The sequence below is a fragment of the Pseudophryne corroboree genome, chromosome 6 (genome assembly GCF_028390025.1).
Source record: "Pseudophryne corroboree isolate aPseCor3 chromosome 6, aPseCor3.hap2, whole genome shotgun sequence".
Classification (NCBI taxonomy): Eukaryota; Metazoa; Chordata; class Amphibia; order Anura; family Myobatrachidae; genus Pseudophryne; species Pseudophryne corroboree.
The window spans coordinates 677,998,953-678,024,808 of record NC_086449.1 but is presented as its reverse complement, the minus strand read 5'-3'; the positions used below and the strand labels follow the sequence as shown (position 1 = coordinate 678,024,808).

The window sequence follows — 25,856 nt, the reverse complement described above, 5'->3', positions numbered from 1 at the left end:
TTCATATCTTGCAGTGTGGAGTCACCAGCGATGAACGATGCGCGGCCCCGCACTCATTCATCGCTGGTGACATGTCGGCTGTGCATGCAGGCCAATATGGACGAGATCGTCCATATTTGCCTGCACGTCTATGGAGCCGGGTGACGGGGGGAGTGAAGAAACTTCACTACCCCCGTCACTACCCCTCCGCCGCCGGGTCGCCCGTATCGGCCGTCGGGCACCTCGGCGGCACATCGCCTAATGTGTAGGGCGCATTACAATCTGGGAACAAACTCTGTGGGGGTCAGACACCCCTAGCGGTGGGACAGCAGCACAGAGTATTTCAGGAGACAGCAAAACTATGGAAGGCCTGGAGCAATTTACACCAAACTTGGTGCATAGCTGACTTTCAATCTCGAAAACATCCCTAGCACCTCTAGGGGTGGGACAGCGGCACAGAGTATTTCAGGAGACAGCATAAATCCCGAATGGCTAGACCAATTTACAACAAACTGGGTACAAATATGACTTACACTCTGAAAACAAACAATGTGGGGGTCAGACACCCCTAGCACCCCTAGGGGTGGGACAGCAGCACAGAGTATGTCAGCATACCGCATAACTGTGGAAAGCCTGGAGCAATTTACATCAAACTTGGTACACATCTGACTTACAATCTGGGAACAAACTCTGTGGGGGTTAGACACCCCTAGGGGTGGGACAGCAGCACAGAGTATGTCAGCAGACAGCATAACTGTGGAAGGCCTGGAGCAATTTACACCAAACTTGGTACACATAACAAACACTGTGGGGGTAAGACACCCCTAGCACTCCTAGGGTTCAGGCAGCAGCACAGAGTTTTTCAGCAGACAGCATAACTCTGGAATGCCTGGAGCAATTTACACCAAACTTGCTACACATATTACTTACACTCTGGGAACAAACACTGTGGGGGTAACACACCACTAGCACCCCTAGGGGTGGGCCAGCAACACAGACTATATCAGGATATGCATGATGTCAGTGATGACAGGGCTGCATGTGACAGGGGCAGTGACATGATGTGAGGAGGGGAATGGAGGGAGGTAGCACGAACCCACACACTGAGAGTTATATAATGGAAGTAGCACGGTCCCCCAGCAGCACATTTGGTTTTCATTTTATTGATGTATATAACATTTTACATGCTTTTTTTATACTGTTATTTATACTGTGAGTTTAATATTTACATACATTTTTGTAAACAAACATTCTTAAAATCCATGGCAACGCCGGGTACTCCAGCTAGTATAAAATAAATGCAGAAAACTCTTCAGGAGCTTCCTTCAGCGTGAGCGGCTTCTCAGGGTACATTTTCTAAACTGAGTCTGGTAGGGGGGGCATAGAGGGAGGAGCCAGCCCACACTATCAAATTCTTAAAGTGCGCATGGCTCCTAGTGGACCCGTCTATACCCCCACACCCTCCAACATGACCCGCCCCACTAGGTACAAAATGCTCTGTTTCTGGACTGCCCTCTTAATTTATTATTGCCATCACCTGTGAAGAAACAGCTTTCTTATCATTTAACTTGTTCAACACAGATGATGGAAATCATAAATTAAGAGGGAAGTACAGAAACAGAGCATTTTGTACCTAGTGGGGCAGGTCATGTTGGGGGGGCTGTACCCCCATGGTACTAAATTGTCCCCAGTATCCTCTAGGACGCAAGAGAAAATGCTCTGTTCCTGGACTTCCTTCTTAATGTAGGATTGCAGTCAATTGATAACAAAGGTGTTTCACAACAGATGACAGCAATCCAAATTAAGAAGGAAGTCCAAGAACAGAGCATTTTGTCCCTCCTGGAGAGTCATGTTGGGAGATATGTTAAGGTTTACAATCCACCCCAAAAAAGCACGAATGCATATAAGGTCTAACAAAAATAAGATTTTACTCACCGGTAAATCTATTTCTCGTAGTCCGTAGTGGATGCTGGGAACTCCGAAAGGACCATGGGGAATAGCGGCTCCGCAGGAGACTGGGCACAACTAAAGAAAGCTTTTAGGTCACCTGGTGTGCACTGGCTCCTCCCACTATGACCCTCCTCCAAGCCTCAGTTAGGACACTGTGCCCGGACGAGCTGACATAATAAGGAAGGATTTTGAATCCCGGGTAAGACTCCTACCAGCCACACCAATCACACCGTATAACTCGTGATACTATACCCAGTTTAACAGTATGAAAACAACTGAGCCTCTCAACAGATGGTTCAACAATAACCCTTTAGTTAACAATAACTATGTACAAGTATTGCAGACAATCCGCACTTGGGATGGGCGCCCAGCATCCACTACGGACTACGAGAAATAGATTTACCGGTGAGTAAAATCTTATTTTCTCTGACGTCCTAGTGGATGCTGGGAACTCCGAAAGGACCATGGGGATTATACCAAAGCTCCCAAACGGGCGGGAGAGTGCGGATGACTCTGCAGCACCGAATGAGAGAACTCAAGGTTCTCCTCAGCCAGGGTATCAAATTTGTAGAATTTTGCAAACGTGTGTGGCCCCTGACCAAGTAGCAGCTCGGCAAAGTTGTAAAGCCGAGACCCCTTGGGCAGCCGCCCAAGATGAGCCCACCTTCCTTGTGGAATGGGCTTTTACTGATTTAGGATGCGGCAGTCCAGCCGCAGAATGCGCCAGCTGAATTGTGCTACAAATCCAGCGAGCAATAGTCTGCTTAGAAGCAGGAGCACCCAGTTTGTTGGGTGCATACAGGATAAATAGCGAGTCAGTTTTCCTGACTCTAGCCATCCTGGAAACATAAATTTTCAAGGCCCTGACTACGTCCAGTAACTTGGAATCCTCCAAGTCCCTAGTAGCCGCAGGCACCACAATAGGTTGGTTCAAGTGAAAAGCTGATACCACCTTAGGGAGAAACTGAGGACGAGTCCTCAATTCCGCCCTATCCATATGGAAAATCAGATAAGGGCTTTTACATGACAAAGCTGCCAATTCTGACACACGCCTGGCTGAAGCCAAGGCCAATAACATGACCACTTTCCACGTGAGATATTTTAGATCCACGGCTTTAAGTGGCTCAAACCAATGTGATTTTAAGAAACTCAACACCACGTTGAGATCCCAAGGTGCCACTGGAGGCACAAACGGGGGCTGAATATGCAGCACTCCTTTCACAAACATCTGAACTTCAGGTAGTGAAGCTAGTTCTTTCTGGAAGAAAATCGACAGAGCCGAGATCTGTACCTTAATGGAGCCCAATTTCAGGCCCATAGTCACTCCTGCTTGTAGGAAATGCAGAAATCGACCTAGTTGAAATTCCTCTGTTGGGGCCTTTTTGGCCTCACACCAAGCAACATATTTCCGCCATATGCGGTGATAATGCTTTGCAGTTACATCTTTCCTGGCTTTAATCAGCGTAGGAATGACTTCCTCCGGAATGCCCTTTTCCTTCAGGATCCGGCGTTCAACCGCCATGCCGTCAAACGCAGCCGCGGTAAGTCTTGGAACAGACAGGGCCCCTGCTGCAGCAGGTCCTGTCTGAGCGGCAGAGGCCATGGGTCCTCTGAGATCATCTCTTGAAGTTCCGGGTACCACACTCGTCTTGGCCAATCCGGAACCACGAGTATTGTTCTTACTCCTCGTTTTCTTATTATTCTCAGTACCCTTGGTATGAGAGGCAGAGGAGGGAACACATAAACTGACTGGTACACCCACGGTGTCACTAGAGCGTCCACAGCTATCGCCTGAGGGTCCCTTGACCTGGCGCAATATCTCTCTAGTTTTTTGTTTAGGCGGGACGCCATCATGTCCACCTGTGGCCGTTCCCATCGATTTACAATCAGCGTGAAGACTTCTGGATGAAGTCCCCACTCTCCCGGGTGGAGGTCGTGCCTGCTGAGAAAGTCTGCTTCCCAGTTGTCCACTCCCGGAATGAACACTGCTGACAGTGCTAGTACGTGATTTTCCGCCCATCGGAGAATCCTTGTGGCTTCTGCCATTGCCATCCTGCTTCTTGTGCCGCCCTGTCGATTTACATGGGCGACTGCCGTAATGTTGTCTGACTGGATCAGTACCGGCTGGTGTAGAAGCAGGGATTTTGCCTGACTTAGGGCATTGTAAATGGCCCTTAGTTCCAGAATATTTGTGTAGGGAAGTCTCCTGACTCGACCATAGTCCTTGAAAGTTTCTTCCCTGTGTGACTGCCCCCCAGCCTCGAAGGCTGGCATCCGTGGTCACCAGGACCCAGTCCTGTATGCCGAATCTGCGGCCCTCTAGAAGATGAGCACTCTGCAGCCACCACCTGTTCTTGGAGACAGGGTTATTAGGCGATGCATCTGAAGATGCGATCCGGACCATTGGTCCAACAGGTCCCACTGAAAGATTCTGGCATGGAACCTGCCGAAAGGAATTGCTTCGTAAGAAGCCACCATTTTTCCCAGGACCCGCGTGCAGTGATGCACCGATACCTGTTTTGGTTTCAGGAGGTCTCTGACTAGAGATGACAGCTCCTTGGCTTTCTCCTCCGGGAGAAACACTTTTTTCTGGACTGTATCCAGAATCATACCCAGGAACAGTAGACGTGTCGTCGGAACCAGCTGTGATTTTGGAATATTCAGAATCCAACCGTGCTGGTGTAGCACCTCCTGAGATAGTGCTACTCCCACCAACAACTGCTCCTTGGACCTCGCCTTTATTAGGAGATCGTCCAAGTACGGGATAATTAAAACTCCCTTTCTTCGAAGGAGTATCATCATTTCCGCCATTACCTTGGTAAACACCCTCGGTGCCGTGGAGAGTCCAAACGGCAGCGTCTGGAATTGGTAATGGCAATCCTGTACCACAAATCTGAGGTACTACTGGTGAGGATAGTAAATGGGGACATGCAGGTAAGCATCCTTGATGTCCAGGGATACCATGTAATCCCCCTCGTCCAGGCTTGCAATAACCGCCCTGAGCGATTCCATCTTGAACTTGAATTTTTTTATGTATGTGTTCAAGGATTTCAAATTTAAAATGGGTCTCACCGAACCGTCCGGTTTCGGTACCACAAACAGTGTGGAATAGTAACCCTGTCCTTGTTGAAGTAGGTGCACCTTGATTATCACCTGCTGGGAATACAGCTTGTGAACTGCCGCTAGCACAGCCTCCCTGTCTGAAGGAGTAATCGGCAAGGCAGATTTTAGGAACCGGTGGGGTGGAGACGCCTCGAATTCCAGTTTGTACCCCTGAGATACTATTTGCAGGATCCAGGGATCCACCTGTGAGCAAGCCCACTGATCGCTGAAATTTTTGAGGCGGCCCCCCACCGTACCTGGCTCCGCCTGTGGAGCCCCACCGTCATGCGGCGGACTTGGAAGAAGCGGGGGAGGACTTTTGCTCCTGGGAACCTGCTGTTTGTTGCAGCCTTTTTCCCCTACCTCTGCCTCCGGACAGAAAGGACCCGCCTTTTCCACGCCTGTTTTTCTGAGTCCGAAAGGACTGTACCTGATAAAACGGCGCCTTTTTAGGCTGTGAGGGAACATGGGGTAAAAATGCTGACTTCCCAGCAGTTGCTGTGGAAACTAGGTCCGAGAGACCATCCCCAAATAACTCATCATCCTTATAAGGCAAAACTTCCATGTGCCTTTTTGAATCTGCATCCCCTGTCCACTGGCGAGTCCATAAGCCTCTCCTAGCAGAAATGGACAATGCACTTATTTTAGATGCCAGCCGGCAGATCTCCCTCTGTGCATCTCTCATGTATAAGACTGAGTCTTTTATATGCTCTATGGTTAGCAGAATAGTGTCCCTGTCTAGGGTGTCAATATTTTCTGACAGGGAATCTGACCACGCAGCGGCAGCACTGCACATCCATGCTGACGCAATAGCTGGCCTAAGTATAATGCCTGAGTGTGTATATACAGACTTCAGGATCGCCTCCTGCTTTCTATCAGCAGGTTCCTTGAGGGCGGCCGTATCCGGAGACGGTAGTGCCACCTTTTTAGACAAACGTGTGAGTGCTTTATCCACCCTAGGGGGTGTCTCCCAACGTGACCTATCCGGAAAGGGAACGCCATTAGTAACTTCTTAGAGATTACCAATCTTTTATCAGGGAAAGCCCACGCTTCTTCACACACTTCATTTAATTCTTCTGATGGGGGAAAAACTACGGGTAGTTTTTTCTCCCCAAACATAATACCCTTTTTAGTGGTACCTGGGTTTATATCAGAAATTTGTAACACCTCTTTCATTGCTTCAATCATGCAACGAATGGCCTTAGTGGACATTAGACTAGACTCATCGTCGTCGACACTGGTGTCAGTATCCGTGTCGACATCCGCGTCTGTCATCTGAGGTAGCGGGCGTTTTAGAGCCCCCGATGGCCTTTGAGACGCCTGGACAGGCACGAGCTGAGAAGCCGGCTGTCCCGCATTTGGCATGTCGTCAAATTTTTTGTGTAAGGAGTCGACACGTGCACGCAATTCCTTCCATAAGTCCATCCACTCAGGTGTCTGCCCCGCAGGGGGTGACATCCCTTCTATAGGCATCTGCTCCGCCTCCACATCATTATCCTCATCAAACATGTCGACACAGCCGTACCGACACACCGCACACACACAGGGAATGCTCTAACAGAGGACAGGACCCACAAAAGCCCTTTGGGGAGACAGAGTGAGAGTATGCCAGCACACACCAGAGCGCTACATAATGCAGGGACTAACTGAATTATGTCCCCTATAGCTGCTGTTATATATACTGCGCCTAAATTTAGTGCCCCCCCCTCTCTTTTTTACCCTTTTCTGTAGTGTAGACTGCAGGGGAGAGCCAGGGAGCTTCCTTCCAGCAGAGCTGTGAGGGAGAAATGGCGCCAGTGTGCTGAAGGAGATAGCTCCGCCCATTTTTCGCGGACTATTCTCCCGCTTTTTTATGGATTCTGGCAGGGGTAATTATCACATATATAGCCTCTGGGGCTATATATTGTGGTATTTTTGCCAGCCAAGGTGTTTTTATTGCTGCTCAGGGCGCCCCCCCCTAGCGCCCTGCACCCTCAGTGACCGGAGTGTGAAGTGTGTATGAGGAGCAATGGCGCACAGCTGCAGTGCTGTGCGCTACCTTCGTGAAGACTGATGTCTTCTGCCGCCGATTTTCCGGACCTCTTCTTGCTTCTGGCTCTGTAAGGGGGACGGCGGCGCGGCTCCGGGACCGAACACCAAGGCCAGTTCCATGCGGTCGATCCCTCTGGAGCTAATGGTGTCCAGTAGCCTAAGAAGCCCAAGCTAGCTGCAAGCAGGTAGGTTCGCTTCTTCTCCCCTTAGTCCCTCGCTGCAGTGAGCCTGTTGCCAGCAGGTCTCACTGTAAAATAATAAAACCTAATTATATACTTTCTTTTTAGAAGCTCAGGAGAGCCCCTAGTGTGCATCCAACCTCGGCCGGGCACAAAATCTAACTGAGGCTTGGAGGAGGGTCATAGTGGGAGGAGCCAGTGCACACCAGGTGACCTAAAAGCTTTCTTTAGTTCCCAGTCTCCTGCGGAGCCGCTATTCCCCATGGTCCTTTCGGAGTTCCCAGCATCCACTAGGACGTCAGAGAAAGCACTATAATAATCTCCCCCAGCATCCTTATTTACACAAAGTTACCGAACACTACATACTGTGTGACTATACTGTCTGAATACATAATGTATTGTTAGGTAACTCTGGCTGTCTTTGTAGTACTACAGATAAAAGAACATTTATCTTGTGCATGTATAGGGAATTCTGTCTACTTAAATGCACGAGGGAGTGACTATTCTGAAAACACAAACTCGGAGAAGGTGTGAGGCGGAGCACGGTATGTATAATGGGGATTGATGTCTGTGTGTACTGTGCAGAGCGGAGCTGATGACGTCACGAAAGAGGAGGAGCTAGTGACATAATGCACCCTCCACGTTTGGCAGCTATATTGAAAGCAATGGCAGCAGCAAACGCCACTGAGCAGCAGTCAGGTTTAAGGGGGGGGCCGTGATTCGTTGTTATCTGCCCAGGAGCCAGCGCCGGTGACGACAACTACCTCCTCCTTGGCAGCAGCTATGATGAGGAGGAGTAGGACGGCCGTGCAGCAGCTTTACATGAAGCGGGAAATGGTGGGTGGGTGTGGTCACTGCTGGGCCTGACACAGAGCACACACATCGCACGCAGCTAGAATAAAGCTACATCATGTAACTATGAGCCCGCCCAGCTGTGCCTGCACCGGCCGCCGCCCCCAGCCTGCTCCCAATGAGAGCAACGCCACTGCCGGCCTCAATTCTAACTGCGTGAGCGCCGCTCGCTGGCTGCGGCCTCCGAACATCCTGTCACTGATTAACCCTGTACGTCCCGGCCTAGCTGGAGGAAACACCTGCGTGTTATGTCATCTCTCACAGGGCTGCTATACTATGTAGCTGCTTCTATCTGAGCCTCCATGTGCATTACTATATATATATATATATATATATATATTTTATTCCCCCCCCCGCAACATCCCACCTAGTTCTGTGCCCTGCACTAAGAGAGCACCATTAGCAGCACAGCGCGATACACACATCCTCCTCCTGAGTCTATTGGGGTGACACGATCACCCCAGCCGCACACACAGCACCTCGGACTGCTGACTTCCTTTGCACTTGCAGGGGGGGCGTCCAGTTCTTGGCACCGCCTCTGCCACCCATCCCTCCACCATGCCCTCTGCCTAAACGCAATGAGGGAATGTTCAGAAACCTTTTTGACGCAGGAGAAATAGAAATGTGAAGTACGTCACTAATGTAGCCTCTTAGCAGTTACTTACAGGGAATGTTGCTTGGCTGTTTTATATGAAAGACGAGAGGAGGGGGTATGCAGAGTTATGCAAGGGGGCAGAAGTAGTAGGTAAGTGGTACATTGCAGAAAGTGAAGGATATGACGGTCAAAGGAGGTGGTGTGAGTTGAGTGGGGGTAAGTGAGGAGCAGATTGCCACAGGAGACTAGTAAATTGAATGGGGGGTTGGTTTAGAAGCACACTACCAGTGGAGGTGATGTGAGTGGGGGGTTAGTGAGGAGCACACTACCAGTGGAGGTGATGTGAGTGGGGGGTTAGTGAGGAGCACACTACCAGCGGAGGTGATGTGAGTGGGGGGTTAGTGAGGAGCACACTACCAGTGGAGGTGATGTGAGTGGGGGTTAGTGAGGAGCACACTACCAGTGGAGGTGATGTGAGTGCGGGGTTAGTGAAGAGCACACGGCCAGAGGCGGAGAATGAGTGAGGAGGGGAAGAGAAAAGCACACCTACCAGAGGAGATGATGTGAGTGGTAGTGTATGAGTGGGGTGGTTAGTTAGTGAGGAGCACACGGCCAGAGCAGATGTGACTGAGTTGAGTCAGTTATAAAAGTGTGAAGTTCTGTAGAGAAACATTGCCCAAACAACCTGATCCAACGTGCAATGCAATCTGAACCTCTATCTGCCTCTCCTTACAGTATGTATACAATGTAACCTGCAGCAGAGCTACAGTGAGACTACTGTATATCTCTAATGCAGAACAGAGGACACCATCAGGCTCAGAGGGACACGGGTTACACCCCCTCCCTACCTGGATCTCCAAGTATATTAAAAAAAAAAAAAAAAACAACAACCCATACCCCTCCAGCGTGAGACTGACACAGGATTGAGTGCAAAGTAAACCTCACAGCACCCACCCCCTTTCCAAGCAGAGCAGCCTGCAACCATTCATATCAGCATACACACGCAGATAAATATGTATATGTGTATTTTTTGCAACAGATCAAGGAAGTCTGCCTGCCAAGGCGATCAGCAGAGGGACTGAAGCAGGATTTGCATGAGCAGCCATTTCACTGGGAACCTCTTTAATACATGTATTTTTGGATGACAGACATGGAGTTACTTTTTCCCCACTGCTAGGAGGGAGAGCCGGAGACTTGGATACAGTGTGAGCGATGAGCCGCTGGACTTTCTGCAGGAGGCTCATGGTTTTCTCCGTTTTTTACCCTGGGATCCTCCCCTGTTTTAACCTGAGCTTCTCTCCACAGTGAGGAGGACACCCCCTAAACACAGCAAGGTAACCAACTCATGCCATGTTATGGTCAGGGTGCACTGGGGGTATAATGCCTGTGTGTGATGGAATGGGAGTTGTTGCTGATCTGCAAGCTGGATGGATTCTGCTTAATTTGCAGTGAGCCCTATAGAGGAGGAAGCTGGTGAAGAGGTGGGGGGGAATGTGCAGCAGAAGCATTAGGCATTGCGCATGTTGGGCATTCATGTTTAAAGAGTAAGAGGGAGGGGAGACCTATAAACAACTTTTTCCTCTCTTTTTTTTTTACATCTTGCATCACATATCACCTTCAAAAATAAGAAAATATGGTATTTATATAATGACTGCGGCACTGTGCATAGAGGCATCAGTCATGGCAGACAACTTTTCAGAATGATTGAGGGGTGCCCCCTGCCCCTCCATATGACCGACAAAAGGTATGCAGACATGGATAGTGGCAGCAAAAATATTGCGGGTGCTGAAGAAGCCACAGAGCTGTTTCCTATGGCATCAGTCATTTCTCAGTGCGACTGGCAGTGCCCGGGGAGGCTGCCCTGGTTGGTAGATGATGGCATGCAGGCGTTGCAACTACGGTAGGAGGGAAGAGGAAAGTGTGGATCTTGTTGTTGATGTTATTCCCAGTGTGTAGTTCAGCTACTTTCCTTCCATGTGCTGAGACCACCCCCCTCATATTGTATACACGATTTTTGTATTTCACGTGTGCTTGACACTGTATTTTCATCGTATAGAAAACACCATTGCCATCTGCAGCCTGGTTTACATATCAGGTTATAATGGGTGAGGAGTTGCCGGAGTACTTATTGCAATGCGCGTCTGTTAGTGTAGAATTGGGATGGGAGAGACCTGCTGTCAGGGCTATGATTGCAATGGAAACGTACTGGCGGTCTGTGCTGCTGCGCGGTGGGGCAGGAGACGGTAGGGGGCGTGGCGGTTGTTTACCTTTTTAGAAACTCACGGTTCCCCTCGGACACCTCTGGGGGCGTCTGCTTGATGGTGATCACCAGCTCTCTGTATAAACAGCTCTAGTTCCCCAGGCACTAGCACTACAATGCAGCCATCTCCTCCCCTGGTATTCTCATTCCTTCACTTCTTGTACAAGCTGTGCAGCAATCAGCATCACAGCAGCTACTCCTGTCTTTGCTGGATGGGTTATATGGGAAGCTCTAGCATAGTTATTTATATAACGCACACATATGCCGCAGGCGCGCATAGCAATCCACGCTTATTACAAGGCGAGATCTGCGGAATATTAGGAGCAATAGTTTATTCTGGCAAACCTTCAACCTCGTCTCCACAACCATCGTGATTTATAGCCTGACATGTTATCTGTAACATAGCTTGCGATACCCCAAATACAACTAGTGTAAAGATTTATTTTAATTCACGTGGACGCTTTGTTATACGCATTAAAGCCATGTTGAGTATCACCAAGTGGCCACTGGAAGTTTTCTTCATTCATGGGTGTGCCCATTTGCTGATTATTCACCCTCTTTCAAATGCCCCTGGTTCCATGGCTGCACAGTGTGTCACTACAGTCCCCATATTGAAGGCTGTACTGCATTGAATAGCATAGCAGTTGATTTCACTTTTTGCTGCTGAGACCTTTCTGGCTGTCCCTGCATGCCACAACCATAAGGTCAGTCGGAGTCTCTCTGTCACCGATTTATGCAGAACTAGAGGTGACATAGTTTACCTGTGATTGGTGGACGTCTTACACATCAGCCATTGGTTATGAGTGAGAAGATGTGTGAGATTGGCTACTGGACGGGCATGTGTATTACTCCAGCTCCTTACACACAGGTTTTAGCCAGTATAGGAGGTAATATGACTTTAGGAGATGTTAAATTGCATACAGTAGTTGTAAGTGGAGTTCGGCTGTCAAAATACAGTGAATTTCTTATATAGTTTGTAGACAATTGTTGGCTGTGAGAATGCATTTTTTCTGTAGCAATCATATGTATATTTTTATTTAAAAAAAAATTATTGATTTACCCATTGGTTTCAAGATCAGAAAGTACATTTTGTGATTGTTGTGCATGACCATTAAACAGCACTCCCTTTATATGCCACCCTGTTTACAATGTTATCTTATTTTTTGGTCTGTTCTACCTGCAGTATAAAGAAGGAGCCTTGTGTTTTGGGTGTATGCCTACATGCTATTGATACAGATTTACATTGGTAAGCCTGATGCCTGTTGGTGCTACTGCTTCAAGCCTCCCTCAATAAGAGCAAGTTCCAAGTAGCAGCATCACAGGGCTCATTGGAGATACAGATGTATGTAACTGTTGGTATTGTTATTATTAACTTTTATGTATAAGGCTCCACAAAGTGTGTGCTGTGCATGTAAATATAGCAACAGCCTATCGGAGCACAAGTACTGGAAGTATAATCTTGCATTCTTTGTTATATTATGAAACTTATTTTTACTGAAGGCTTGCTGATGGACTTTAAAGCATTTTTAGGGCAGGATTCAATTCTTTTCACCCCTTCACACACCCGTTCTGTTTATGCCGTCAGGGACGTTTTATCATTATTTCAGCTCGCTACCCCCAGAGTAGCGAGGTATGCAATTCAACCCTTTACACAGCTAAACCTGATTACTATGGGCGCAATATGCGAGATAACGGAGATCATTTTAGAAAGGAAATTGGACGTGAGATATCATTTGAATCTCACCCTTAGTGTGTATTTTTTTTAGCCATACTGTCTCCATATTGAGTGTGGTTAATTAGGTGGACATGAGTTAGGTCTACATACTGATAATGTCGATATTATCTTAGACCGAAAAGCTATACCTCTAGATACACTATTACCGTGGAGCCGCTATGGCCGCTAGACTGAATACACTTGCTACGCACTTTGTACGCTATTTGCGTACAGAGTCCTGCACGTGGTACGTACTTGGTGTACACACGCCGCGCTGGGTGTACAGAGTACACACAGCGTGCGCACACACAATTGATAACCTTTAAACCTTGTTAATGATACAATGTTATGATATGATTACACTTTAAACCCTTAACAGCAAAGGACTGCAACGATGTTATACCTTAAACCTTAAGTAGCGCTGACGGTATAAAGTACCCGCAGTGCGTACACCTTATCAATACTTATACACCTTATACAGATAAATACACTCTAAAACCCTTGCAGGAAAGTGAAGACACAACACTGATTTGTAGTTGAAACCACAGGGTTCTAAGGCCACAGTGGATTAATTCCAAAAGGTAAACGGTACAAATCATACACTACAGGCTAACAAGATAAATCTAAACAGAATAATGGCTACAGAGAAAGTACATACGTGAGAATGTTCGCAAGCGCAACCCGGCCAGTCCTCCGCTAGTCAGATAGAAATCGTTCAGAGTCTTCTGACCGGCCTGGTAACAATGGGCTTTTTATACACAACATGCATACACAATACAATGGTCACTGTAATATCATTGTCCATTGGACACAGGAATGTGTCTTTACATTACAGAAGAGGTCATAGGTGGATTTGAATAGGTGGGCGATGTCTTTCACCAACTGCTCTTGTGGGTGGTATCCTCTGGATTCCCGCCGCATACATAATATACAGTAAATACAGTTAATGTTCATATTCTGCTTCTGCACATAACTATACGCAGGAACATGCGATCTTTCTCTAACCAACACCGGAATGTTACCCTCAAAATACCCTACAGCTGGATACTAGACATCACCTTCCAACCTTTATCTGACCCTTCCTATCATGCAAAGGTGAATCTCTTAGTCCAGGAACTGTTTAAACTATTAATACTCGCTGACGTGGTGCTGGGTAACTATGGGTACAAAATGCACTATTTGGGTTAAATATGTAATGTTCTAATAACCCTCTATGCGTTCACAAACCCTACCGTAAATGCGCATACCACGCGCTAAGGCGCATGGCCGTGAAAAGCTCCTTTACGCAAATTGCGGATATGTGCACGCACGGCAGACTGAGTGCACGCGCAGCGGGCATGTGCATGGGGTTAGTACGTAGGGCATGCATTACAATATTTTTTGACTTTGACAATACATTGGGTCGATCACCTTTGGCCGACATGCATTAGGTCGACATGTTCATTAGGTCATCATGGAAAAAGGTCGACATGAGTTTTTTTTACGTTTTTTGGTGTTTTCTTCGAAAAGCGACGGGGAACCCCAAATAGAGCACTGTAACCCCTCACATAGTGAGCGAGCTTCGGACGCGGTGCCTCGCTCCGCTACTGCTGCGCTTGGCACAGGTTACCGTTCCAAATTGTAGTCCATGTGGATCGTTAAGTATGAAAAAAGTCAAAAAATGAAAAAAATTGTGAAAAACTCATGTCGACCTATTGGCCATGTCAACCCAGTGATTATGTCAACCTAATGCATGTCAACCAAACATGATCGACCCAGTGTATGTCGACCTAACTCATGTCGGCCTAATGACTGCGATCCCTCCATACTGCCTAAGGTGAAGTACTTTTATATTTGGTTCATCTTACCCACCTGAATGTCTGCTAGTAAATGTTAGCTAACCTCTGATTTGCTAGGTACATACAGGATTGTTCTTTCTGTATTGTATACAATTGTGTAAAGGCAGCAGATGTATCAATATTGTATATAAAACAACCATAATATAAACACATGACTGAAATGCACAACTAGAAGCCAGGGATCTAGAGCAACATGTTTCATGAGAGTTGTAATAGAGCACCATAAATCATCAGCAGCCGCAGAACCCCTGTAACCTCCACTATATTGAATAATATTGATCAACCTTTTAAATTATGAGGCCAGTCACTTTTTTTTTTTTTTTTTATATCCATTAAGCTTGTGATGCATGTAGGGGCATTTCAGTAGCTGTTTTCTGTGTGGTCCTCCATAGGCTGCAAGCAGAAATCCTCTCTCTCTCTTTCGTCACTTCCATATAACTGTATCGTCCCCTTTGAATGTACTGTAGAAGTGCAATTACCACATGTCCTGCTGCTCATATGAGAGTCACTACAGATCTGCCTGGGATGCGGTCGTTAGGTCGACAACACTTAGGTTGACAGTTATTTGGTCGACCACTATTTGTCGACGTGGAAAAAGGTCGACATGAGTTTTTCATTTTCTTTTCTTTTCATTTTTTGGAGCTTTTCATACTTTATGATCCATGTGGACTACGATTTGGAATAGTAACCTGCGAGCGGACACGGTGCACTAATTGGGGTTCCCCATCACTTTACGAAGAAAACGACACCAAAAAAACTAAAAAAAAACTCATGTCGACCTAATGCATGTCAACCAGTAATGGTCAACCTAAGTGTAGTCGATCTAATGACCCATACCTGATCTGCCTAATGCTGGGAGCAACTTATTAACATACCTACTACTTAGCGATCAATCAGACAAGCGGAACTATTTTAGACTCTCTTTCAAGAAGAGACGTCATCAGGGTATCATTCGTGCCCAGAAAGAAAATATCTAATCTAAGTTGGAGCAACAAATAAAGATTAGTTAAAAGCCTGTCAAAATGACTGACATCAGGGGGTGGAGCAGTCGGTACTCACACAGGAGCTGCCGGGTTTCTGGAACGCCTGCTGTTGGGAGCCAGGGCTCAGTCATGCTGGGCAGGTGTGTGTGTAGGTGTGTGCTGCCAGCGCACCATAGAGATGAAGAGTATATCTGTAATGGGCAGGCTGTAATGATACTCCACTATTGGCCTAATTCAAGGTTGATTGCAAGGAGCAAAATCTACCTCTAATGGGCAAAACCATGTGCACTTGCCGGGGGGGGGTTAGATATAACGTGCACAGAGAGTTACACTTGGGTGGTACTGGCTGCTCTATTTTTACACTGCGATTTAGATTTCACTTTGAACACACCCCACCCAAATCTAACTCTCTCTGCACATGTTATATCTGCCCCCCCCCCCCCTCCCTGCAGTGCACGTAGTTTTGCCCATTTAGAGGAAGATTTTTCTTTTGCGATCAACCTTGAATTAGGCCCAATATACACCACAACTAAGCTCACCGGTCCCCGTACAGCTCAGTCAGTCTGGGGGACGAGGAGGTCTGTAGCCACCAGCAGCTGGCCGGAGGAGTCTGAGCGTGGCCTGTGCGGTGTGTGTGTGCGTGTGTGTGTGGTGGGCGAGCACAGGAACACCCCCTTCGCCGGCGTGCAGTGCAGGGGGGTGCTCTGTATATAGGGGGCACTATATGGAGGGGTATGGGGGTGCTGTGTGTATATAGCGGCAGTAGATGGTGGGGGGGTGCAGAATATGGAAGAGGATGAGGGTGCAGTGTATATAGGGGCAGTATATGGTTGGGGGACAGTGTACATAGTGGTGTGTGAACTACGGAGCTCTGCCAGTAGTACTAGGAGTCAGGTGGGTATCGGAGCCCTATGCGTTGCTCACTCGGTTTGGGTTTGCAGTCTATATATGGTTGAAAAGCTAAACATACAGTGCATCCGGAAAATATTCACAGCGCTGTACTTTTTCCACATTTTGTTATGTTATAGCCTTATTCTTAAATGGAAGTAATTCAATTTTTCCCTCCAAATTCTACAAACAATGCCCCATAATGACAATGTGAAAAACGTTTTTTTGAGATTTTTGCAAATTTATTACAAATAAACTAAGAAATCACATGTACATAAGTATTCACAGCCTTTGCTCAATAATTTGTTTATGCACCTTTGGCAGCATTTACATCCTCAAGTCTTTTTTAATATGATGCCACAAGCTTGGCACACTTATCTTTGGGCAGTTTCGTCCATTCCTCTTTGCAGCACCTCTCAAGCTCCATCAGGTTGGATGGGAAGCGTTGGTACACAGCCGTTTTCAGATCTCTCCAGAGATGTTCAATTGGACTCAAGTCTGGGCTCTGGCTGGGCCACTCAAGGACAGTCACAGAGTTGTCCTGAAGCCACTCCTTTGATATCTTGGCTGTGTGCTTAGGGTTGTTGTCCTCCTGAAAGATGAACCGTTGCCCCAGTCTGAGGTCAAGAGCGCTTTGGAGCATGTTTTCATCCAGGATGTCTCTGTACATTGCTGCATTCATCTTTCCCTATATCCTGACTAGTCTCCCAGTTCCTGCCGCTGAAAAACATCTCCACAGCATGATGCTGTCACCACCATGCTTCACTGTAGGGATGGTATTGGCCTAGTGATGAGCAGTGCCTAGTTTCCTCCAAACATGACGCCTGGCATTCACCCCAAAGAGTTCAATCTTTGTCTCATCAGACCAGAGAATTTTGTTTCTCATGGTCTGAGAGTCCTTCAGGTGCATTTTGGCAAACTCCAGGCACGCTGCCATGTGCTTTTTACCAAGGAGTGGCTTCCGTCTGGCCACTCTGCCATACAGGCCTGATTGGTGGATTGCTGCAGAGATGGTTGTCCTTCTGGAATTCTGTAGCTCCAACAGAGTGACCATCGGGTTCTTGGTCACCTCCCTGACTAGGGCCCTTCTCCCCGATCCCTCCGTTTAGACGGCCTGCCAGCTCTAGGAAGAGTCCTGTTGGTTCCGAACTTCTTCCATGTACGGATGATGGAGGCAACTGTGCTCATTCAGACCTTCAAAGCCGCAGATATTTTTCTGTACCCTTCCCCAGATTTGTGCCCCGAGACAATCCTCTGTCAGAGGTCTACAGACAATTTCTTTGACTTCATGCTTGGTTTGTGCTCAGACATGCACTGTCAAGTGTGGGACCTTATATAGACAGGTGTGTGCCTTTCCAAATCATGTCCAAACAACTGAATTTACCACAGGTGGACTCCAATCAAGTTGTAGGATGATCAGTGGAAACAGGATGCACCTGAGCTCAATTTTGAGCTTCATGGCAAAGGCTGTGAGTACTTATGTACATGTGATTTCTTAGTTTATTTTCTTATTTTTAATAAATTAGCAAAAATCTCAAAAAAAACCTTTTCCACGTTGTTGTTATGGGGTATTGTGTGTAGAATTTTGAGGGGAAAAAATGAATTTATTCCATTTTGGAATAAGGCTGTAACATAACAAAATGTGGAAAAAGTGAAGCGCTGTGAATACTTTTCGGATGCACTGTAAAAGGAAACAAAGCCTTGCCCTGTCTATACAAAAGTAGATCCTCTGGCAGTGTGGACTGGAGCAGTCACATTTATGTTAGCACCGCATCAAGGAGCAAAGGGGGTAATTCAGAGTTGATCACAGCAGCAACTTTGTTAGCAGTTGGGCAAAGCCATGTGCACTGCAGGAGGAGGAGGGAGGAGGGGGGAAGATATAACATGTGCAGAGAGAGTTAGATTTGGGTGGGGTGTGTTCAAACTTAAATCTGAATTGCAGCGTAAAGCAGCCAGTACAGTATTTACCCTGCACAGAAACAATATAGCCCACCCAAATCCAACTCTCTCTGCAAATGTTATATCTGCCACACCTGCAGTGCACATGGTTTTCGCCAACTGCTAACAAATTTGCTGCTGAGATCAACTCTGAATTACCCCCAAAGTCCTCTGCAGTGATGTCAGACAGTTATTTGTTGCTGCTAATGAGCCTGAAAAGCGTTTTAAGATCATTTCCAAACAATTTGAAGTCATTCTACACTAGGCATCACTTCATGTTCACCCAAAAAATCAGAGCAGAGCTGCTTAAAAAGTTGTAAGGAAGAGAAAGATACATCCATTTATGTACAGGCCTTTGTGGACATGGTAAGTTTTCAATTTCATGTCTCTAACTATAGAAAAAGAATGAACAAGTATGGCTTTCATGGCATGATAGCCAGTTGAAGTTGCTTCTCTCCCAGAAAAAAATCTAAATATGACTGAGGCTTGCAAAGATGCACCTAAAAACAAAAGTGGAGTTGTTTGGTCTTACTGCACACCAAACCGCATATTGCCACAAAAACCTCATACCAACTGAAAGACCACATGACCTGGACGCCACTCAACCATTGACTGCACCATGAACTAATCCTTATATGAGGCAATTATAGTGGAAAATATAAGGCATCTGAAGCTTACCCAAAATTGAATCGTGTAGCAGACCCATGTTCCTGGTAGATCTATTAATGAATGACTGAAAATAAACTGTCAAGACCTCTACATCGTGGATATGCTGTAGCAGTAACGTGCAAAAGAGCTGTGCATTAATGAATATCCTCAAACATCAATGCACTGAAGCAGTGTTGTGGGATATTTCTTGGATATGAGAATTAATGACTTTAGAGTCCATGATTACGTCAAGTTATTGCTGCGAAATGTGACTCTACAAGCTTCTGAATAATGGGGTATTCTTATTTTTTAACACATGAATTTTTCATGTTGAATAAATGACAATGATACAGTGCATTTATAATTTATTTTTATTGTTGAAAATTACAAATAGTTCACCTTAAACAGCATGAAAATTACTATGGAAACAATATTAGGTTATCAGTCTTTAACTGGTGAATTCAAATCACCTGTTTTTTCTTTAATATCTTTTCCAGTTTGATTCCCTTCGTAGTTAATTCTGCTTTATCAATATCATAAAATTGGGCATAAAGTACCCTTATATTTAATATTATATATGTCCCCTAATATGTTGCTTTAGTTTTTATATAGTAATACCACACCTCTCAACTGTCCCGATTTAGGCAGGACAGTCTTGATTTGGAGGTCTTCAGTGTCATGTGTACTAGCGTCTTGTGTCACATATTCCTGTTTGTATAACCTTGTGACATATTGGTAAGAGAGGTGTTTGTGTACTCACATTTGTACATTACCATAGTGTTTAAGCCATTCGTTTTTGATCTGTTACTATTTACTAAGGGGTCAATTGAATTGTTGGATGAGAATTTAGCTTCCGGGCTGTAGTTAGGGCATGCCCAGTGCTCTCAACCAATCCAGAAGCCCTACTTTACATGGAAATCTGCAGTAAGTGAAGTCTCAGGCCTGTTTGCGTAAATCAATTAAATAACTCCTGGGCACTTTAGACGGGACCTAAAATTCCCACAAACTATTGAATAATCTTCCCCTTAACGTGTTCCGGTACAAGGATAATCTGTCTGCTAACACAGGTGATATGTAGGCCTGAAATTTGCATCTCCCTCCTTGCCTTGTAATATTTCATACATTGTAGCAAAGGGTAATATTGTTATACACTTACAGTTACCATTGTAATTGGTAAGATGGGTGTGTTACAGTCATAACACATCCATCCTGTCAACAGTCATCAGATCGACAAAATGTTTGCAGGGTCGATCAGTCAACATGCAAAATTTTGCCATGATCAGCATGTTGATGTTACTGTGTTGACATTCATCATCATGTCTACCTGGATATGTTTTTGTTGTTTTTTTCTTTTATTTATATGGCGCCCAAGGGATCCGCAGCACCTATTACAGAGTACATAAACAAATGAGTAAAACAAGAAAAAAGTACTTATAGTTTAAGAGGAGTTGAGATTTGTGGTGACATATATTAACTCTTATGCGACAATCCAATTCTTATGCATTTAGCCCAGAAGCTATTCAATGAATTCCTGCAACTAGCCTCTAGGCTGCATTTATGGGGATCTACCAGCACCAGTTGATGCCTGCGTTCACCCTTGTGAGATTCAAGCCAAAATCCAAGTTAACTAGGGACTTATAGCTGGTTGTGAGTGCCAGGCTTGCCATTACTGCGTCACACCCAGCACATTACATTAGAGAAGGTGCTTAACGGGGTTAATCCCATGTACTCACACGCAAAATAGTGGCCATCATGTGAATTAATTAATCAGGCACATAGCCCGGGAGCTAAATACCGACGTAGGAATAGAATTGCCCCCTTAATTATTGTCCATATTAATTTTACGGTAAATACGCCCACATTCACTATTTAGTGTGAAATTCATAAAATTATTGGTGGTCGAATGTGCCTTTTTTTAAAAATTTTTTAGTGCATCTCAAATTTAAAAAAATTCCGACCCTACATATTTATTTGAATTCCCACTTAAGCTTTTCCTTTCCAGCCATTACAGTTTTGCTTAGGAGGGTGCAAATTTCTATCCCTCTGGATAGCCAGTTTCTGTCTCTCTCTCTATTTTAGTTTCACAAGAGACTGTTTCCTAGATTTATCAAGTCTTGGAGAGTGATAAATTGCACAGTGATAAAGTTCCAATCAACCAGCTCCTAACTGCCATGTTACAGGCTGTGTTTGAAAAATGACAGAAGCTGATTGGTTGGTACTTGAACACCGTGCAATTTATCACTCTCCAAGGCTTGATAAATCTTGACATGTAATTCCACTAAAGTGGTGCCTTTACATTGTGGTCATCATTATATTGTATGCTTGAAAATAAAATTACAATAATGCTTCTGATAAGTGTAAGATCTACATGATGATTTGATTTAGCTGGATGTAATTCTGCGAATCTGACGTAGCTTAGTTCCTACTTTCTGATATGCTACCTGGCAGCAGCCTGTTACTATTTGGGTTTTCTGTGGTGACACCTATCCTACCCTTCTCCCCTCCCTTCCCACTTTGTTAATTATTTTTTCTTTGTCTTTTTGACTGCTTTATTTTTAATTTGTTGCTTTCTATTTTATGTTCTCTTCATTTGTGTACTCTGTGTACTTCTGATTTTGCTGAAATAACATGGCCATTATTTGTATCTAGTAATTCTCTGTGTATTTTAATGTTTATTAATGTATGCATTTGCGTTTGTATGTACTTTATATTCCGTATTTTGGCTGTGGGGCACTATTGTTTTTGTCTCTACCCTTCAAAACTTTCCAATAAGTTTTACTTGCAAAAAAAACAATGACAAGGCTTTGGTAATAAATAGTTGTATCGCCCTACTGTCTCTCTATAATGCTGGCCTGTCTCATAGCCCATCCCTAACTTCTCCTAGACAGATAAAAAATGACTTATTTTTACTGTTGTTCAGCACAAATGTATGCACATAGGGACAGTGGCCCTCATTCCGAGTTGATTGCTAGCTGCCGTTGTTCGCTGCGTAGAGATCAGTTAAAAAAATGGCAAAGCTACGCGTGCGTATGCACCGCAATGCGCACGCGTGGCGTACGGGTACAAAGAGCATCGTGGTTTTGCACAAGTTCTAGCAACGCTTTCAGTCGCACAGCCGATCGCAAGGAGATTGACAGAAAGTGGGAGTTTCTGGGTGTCAACTGAACGTTTTCTGGGAGTGTTTGGGAAAAATGCAGGCGTGGTCGGGCATTTGCTGGGCGGGTATCTGACGTCATTACCGTGTCATTCGTCGCAGCAATCATCGCACAGAATAAGTAACTACAGGGCTGGTCTTTTTCTGCACAAAATGTGTTTGTAGCCGCTCTGCTGCACAGTCGTTCACACTCCTGCTATGCTATAATACACTCCCCTGTGGGCGGTGACTATGCGTTGCTAAAAGTAGCTACTGAGCGATAAACTCGGAATGAGGGCCAGTATTAGTAACTGAGCCTTACGGTTATGATTGAGGAGCTATGTGCCTCCTTGGAACCTAAAGTGGCCTACACACGGTGCAATATTTCTACTGATATGGACTAGATAGTCCATATCGGTAGAAAACACAGTGCATATTGCACTGTGTGTAAACACCTTGTGATGCTGATGCGCAGTCCCGCGGGATCAGCATCGCAAGGAAAAAATTGTGTGTGTGCAGGCAGGGTTGATATTGACTAAATCAGAGGTTCATGCCTCTGGACACAGTATAGTCAATATCGGCCTTCGCACCATGTGTATGCGGCATAACTGTATTTCTGCAGCGGGGTACACTGTGTTCCACAGGGAAAACATTGGGGTTTAGAGATGGATCTTGATCTAGAAGCACCAACAGGCTAAAGCTTTAGACTGTCCCAGGATGCATTGCGGGGCCTCCTCTATATAACTTCGCTTCCAGGCACTGTGAGCTCAGTTTTAGAGTTGGTTGCCTGCATAAGCAGGTCACTTAACATGGGGGGCTGCACAGGCAGCCCTGAAAAAGCTATTTAGAAGACTTCAAGGGCTGCAGCACTTCATATACTGTGCTGCAGCTCCATCACCTCCCCAGCAACGTCACATACTCCCGCTGGCTCTGTTCCCGGGTACTTGCGGCGGAGGCGCTCCGGTTCCTAGGCACACAACCGTAGACGCTCTCCTGGATCACGTGGCTTCTTCTCAGGGTGGAGATAAGAGGGTCCACCAGGCGGAACCCGACATTAAATCGCGTTCCAGTCATGGTCTTAGGAGACGGACTGCGACGCTACAGGGACCCCACTATATCCACCAGGGCAGGGGAACACAGGTCGGATAATACATTATAAACAAACAAAGAGGAAGGGGGGTGCAAATCCCCACCCCCAAATTCCCTTCCGCACACTGAAAATTACCTGGAACCATCCCTGAATCTATCTGGTAATAAAATTCAGAGAATTTGTCACAAATGTTAGCAAACACATGTTTAGCTGCTGGCCACTTCACGGCTTCTCTGATACAGCAGTCCTAACTACTTGATAGCAGTGCCCACATTGGGCCATGTAATTTGTCACAGTACGCCTCATAATAAAGGCCATTACTAAAACAGTTCCAGACTGAGAGCTAACTTACCATGGAGCCACCCCCAGGATCTCATACATTATCCATTCTTAATGAGGCTCCATAGTACCAGGTAGTGAGGAACAGCATAGGGGATAAGGTGCTTGACCTGTAGACCCTCCCCCAGCTCTCCACCTGGTGGAGAGCTGGGCACACAATTGGATCCGTCTATTGCATCTGCAGTTAAGCCTAGAAGTCCAAGTAAGGAATTTATTGTGACAAAGTGGACATTTGCGGTTGGACCGGAGCTTTAACTAGGACTATGAGGAGTCCATAACCAAGCTACAGGAGGTCTTGCATCTTCCAACACAGTTGGTATTAACATCTTTATGCTATCTGCATTTCCTAGGACTGTGGCTATACTCATAAGATGAACTACAAGTCCCAGCTCACGTGTTAATAATTGAAATCATCCTAAATATATGCAGTGCTCTGATATACCCATATCATTATTTTTTAGATGGTTTTTAAATATGTTGCAACAACCAATTATGTGGAATATGTAATACATTTGTAATTTCTTTTAAACATATCCAGTTCATTAGCGCTAATGTATTTGTTTTGGTACAGTTTTATTGTCTGACAAAAATAATTATCTGCATTGTGACTGTGTGTGCCTGTATCTGCTGTGTGATTTTCATTTTCAATGTATACCAGCTTTTTCTATCGCTGTATTCTTTACCCTAGGACTAGGTGCGTCAGGGTCTCATATATAGTGCTTCACAGTATTTACTGTGAAGTGTATTCTACTGTGTCCTCGGTCACATAATACCGGATTTATTCGCTGGTGTGTACTGTGTATGCTGTCGCATACTAGGGGATTTATTCGCAGGTAGTGTACTCTGTCTGGCCGTATCGTACTCATTCGCTCTGTGGTTACATTCACTAAAATGTCTAACACAAAGAGCGGGAAATCCATGGGCGCTCCTGTATCATGCAGCGCATGCACCAGGGATTTGCCTGAGGGGGGAGCTTTGTATGATGGTCTGTGTAATATGTGCCATGCATCTCCCAGTCAGCCCGCTGCTCCTGTAGCCAATCAGGAGCCACCTTGGGCGGCGTACTCCAATATGCTTAATATGCTTGTGACATGCCTTACGCCCCCTATGGGACCTCCTGTGCCATTGCAGCCACATATTGTCCCTATGGTTAATCCACCCTGGGCGGATACTCTGTCTACCCAGATACAAAAATGTAATTAATCTTTGTTTAGACAAAAACCTACCCCACATCCCTCTGCGGTCAAGGGATCATCTAAGCGGACGGCTTCCTCCTCACAATCCACTAATATCTGAGATGATACTTCTGATGAGGATGGGGAGTATACTGAGCCTCGTTAAAGCTGCCCATACAGCGAAACATGCATGTCGGCTCTCTAGTGGGCCACCACACTCCTTAAAATTGATAGCAATGTTGTATGTTGTATATTATACATTTTATGCTTTTACCTGCACCAGCACTGACCTAAGTATAGCTTTATCATTCAGGATCCATAAAGCAGGCTGTAGTGTATGAGTTTAGGAATTGTGCAAAAACCACTGAAGATAGCAGCAAGGGGGATTACCCCAGGTCACATTTGTATTAGAAGAATCAATCACCGTTTTTACGGAATGGCACGTTTTTGCAATTGGATTATCTAACCAGAGGCTGGAGTATGATGTCACCGACAATAGCAATTTATCATTGTATGTAGATAGATCTAATTCGTGCTAATTAGCACCTGTACTGCCCTGAATAAATCTGTAGGGATCAGGAATTATATAGTAGTTCTTAGATCAAAGTCACATTATATTCCAGGGGTTATTATAGTCAGCAGCAGCGGTAATAACTGTTATTACAATCCTTATAGAGAGGACCTATTACTTTCCTATAAAGACAACTGAGCTCTGAGGCTGATTGGAACATTGATCGAATACCCCTTATTTAGCAGCACCCATGATCTTTTCAGTGGACATTTCTACATACTGTACACACTGTATATCTCTATAAAACAAGCAATTAGCTTTTCAATAGGGACACATGTGTATGTCCGGCAAAGATAACAGTGTGTCACGTGTTTATATAGAACGGTGTTAGTCATCAAGAGGGACCTTAATATTATAGACATCAGTGAATTATCACATTACAAACTTTCAGATTACCTCATGAATTTTCATTGCAACAATTGTTGCTTTTGTGTAACACCAGTCTAAGGATATTTTGAAACATTCCTCTCCTCACCTATAAACATAGTGGACTGTATATCATTAACATGACAAGTGGATAAATGCTGTGCCTTCATTTATAAACAGATATAACTGTGGTATCTAACTACACCTCCGCCAATAAATGGGGTA

General features: G+C 45.4%; 1 protein-coding gene across 14 annotated transcripts in view; it reads left to right on the top strand.

Annotated features, from left to right (window-relative positions):
* The first annotated feature begins 7,976 nt into the window (after positions 1-7,976).
* Positions 7,977-25,856, top strand: part of JADE2 (jade family PHD finger 2) — a 1,261,323-nt gene continuing 1,243,443 nt past the window's right edge. For 4 of the 14 annotated variants that reach the window (XM_063928280.1, XM_063928270.1, XM_063928281.1 and 1 more), the window contains exon 1: positions 9,182-10,022. The gene's annotated coding sequence lies outside the window, so the exon portion shown is untranslated. Of the gene's footprint in view, positions 8,079-8,156; positions 8,304-8,484; positions 8,723-8,765; positions 8,839-9,180; positions 10,023-10,411; positions 10,433-10,464; positions 10,589-25,856 lie in introns of those variants that run through there. The other 10 variants (XM_063928277.1, XM_063928271.1, XM_063928272.1 and 7 more) reach the window with 7 other exon arrangements.